Raw genomic sequence first — 2,682 nt, 5'->3', positions numbered from 1 at the left:
AAAATTGTTATTTTATCGTTTATTTAGGAAGTTACTAAATTTATTTATTTGATGTTTTTGTGTAGGTATCAACTTTTCTAACAGCAGTTCTTGCTTTCTTAGTTGGATTAAAATGGACTCAAGGAAATCTCATAGTTATTCAGGCAGAAGTTATAGCTCTTATAATGGTTGCATTGGATTGGTTGCTAGAATTGGACTCCCTCTCATTTCTTTGGAGCATGATTGTTTAGATTTAATCTCTATCTTTTTTAAGAGATTTTCTTTCTGTAATGATTTAGGGACTCTATTTTTTTTTTTTAGTTTACTGTCTAATTTTCTTAAGGCGTCTCTTATTCATGCAAATCATTCGGCTAATATGACTATGCATGAATTAGTTGTGCATGTACTTAAGGTGGATGGTGAGCTAATTTGAATGGAGGATCTTCGATCTCTTCTTTATGATGTACTCAACACTTATTTTTTCTCCATAAAATTTTGTTCATTGTTAAAAAAAAAAAAAAAAAAAAAAACAAAACAAAAAAAAAAAAAACAAAACAAAAATGTTACAAGTTGGTCATCATTTACAAAGACAATAAAAAATTGTATGCTTCATAGTTCATTGTCAAAAGGATCAATTTAAAGAGTAAATGGTAATATTATAATTTATAAACTCAAATAACAAAATGTGCTCCCAAAAAAGTCTTATAAAATAAATAAATAAAAAGAGAGAAAATATTTTCTTTATTTTTCTAATATTAAAGTTTTCTCATCTAAAAAAATAAATATAATATATGTATGTATTTATTAAAAAACAAAACAAACTAATAAAAACAAAGTGATGATACACAAGTTTTATTTTGTTTAAAGAAAAAGAGTGATGTGCGTGTGTCATGTGAAAGAAAGTCATGAAGAAAAGCTGTCTATCGAATCTAATATATACCGAATATAAATTTGTAATTGAGGCATGAATATAAAATTTAATTTAAATTTAATTTTTAACAATAATAATAAGTAACTTATAATTTTGTAATTTTTGTAGTTATTTGTTAAAGGGTAAATACCATTTTCGACCATCTGTTTTACAAAAGTTACCAATTGGACCCTGTGTTTTGTTAAATGACAAAATGGACCCTGTATTTTCTAAAATAGTACAAATAGGACCCTGAATTGATTTTTTGTCAAAAAAAAATTTAATTATAATCCGATCTAAAAGTGCTATGACAAAATTGTTTACATTTTTTGTATCTGTTCGTATTAAACATTGTCTTCAAGTTGGTTGTATTAAAAAAAAAGTTGTCAAAAATTAAGCTCAGGGTCCTATTTTTACTATTTTAAAAAATACAGGGTCCATTTTGTCATTTAACAAAACACAGAGTCCAATCTGTAACTTTTGCAAAACACAGGGTCCAAAATGGTATATGCCCTTTGTTAAATGTTAAATAAATTGATATGTGTTAATTTTTAATTAGTTTAAATCATTCAATTTTTTTTTAAATAATTTAAATATACCAATAAAAATATGACACGACTCTTGATATTTAACGGTCAGTACTTACAGAGTTAAAAAAATATAAATTAAGTATTATTATCATTAAAAATTAAATTTACATATTTATTTACAATTAAAATTAAACGTAGTATTTATATCGTAAACCATTTAATATAAATATTGTTTAAAATATATTTTCCTATTTTTATGAATTAAAAGATCATCCCTATTTACTTAAATTAAAAAGTCATCCCTATTTACATAAATAAAATACAATTGACGTGTCCAAATAATTATCTCTGTAATTTTTTTATGGGTAAAAAATAATTATAAGAATAAATATAAGAGATTTTTTTATTTTTACACTTCAAAACAGTTTTTTTTTTTTTTTGTGTTTTTACGGAATTCTACAGTTCCTATTACAACTAGCGCTGCAACCGTTTAGAAACACAAACCGTAAATTTGAAAAAAAAAATATTAAAAGATAGTATATATTGTAATTTCTTAATTTGTGGATTGGCTCTACCATTGTGTGTATGGCTCAAAATATATATGGTGCATTTAGTAATATTTTTTTAATTAATTTATTATTTTTTAAATTAGAAAAATAAAAATATTTTTTAAAATCATTTCTATATAACTATTTTCACTTTTTTATTTTTTAATCAAGAATCTAAATTGTAAAAACAAAAAAAATTACTTTTAAATTTTTTTTAAACAATGTTTTTTAATCAATATTTTAGACTGCGACCCCAACTTATACCTTAAAAACGGAACCCCGGATCTGGTCCCAGACTTGGACCCACCCTGATCCCGACCTCGGAGCCGCTTTGGACTCGACTTAAATAAAATCAACAAATAAAAATGAAAATAAAATTTACAGAAGACATTTTTATTTTTTGTTTTTAAAATTGAAAAACAAAAGTAGTTATAGAGCACATTTCTATTTTTTAAAAATAAAAATTTTACTTTTATTTTAAAATTTTTACCCCACTTAACTTTTCAGTTTTCATCTCCGACATCATTTCATATAGTTAATCAAACCTCGATTAATTTACAATCTATGAAAACAAAAAACAAGGGAAATTTTATTTACACTCTAAAATTTTCTAAAAGCACTCTATTTTAATAATTTTAATTTAATTTAAAATTTATATTTTTAATTGTACTAAATTTTTTCAACTTTTTTCTTCCAATTCATATTCTTAAAAAAT

Source organism: Cannabis sativa, chromosome 9, assembly GCF_029168945.1.
Source record: "Cannabis sativa cultivar Pink pepper isolate KNU-18-1 chromosome 9, ASM2916894v1, whole genome shotgun sequence".
Classification (NCBI taxonomy): domain Eukaryota; kingdom Viridiplantae; phylum Streptophyta; class Magnoliopsida; order Rosales; family Cannabaceae; genus Cannabis; species Cannabis sativa.
The sequence above is the reverse complement of the archived record's forward strand: the minus strand, read 5'-3'. Positions refer to the sequence as shown.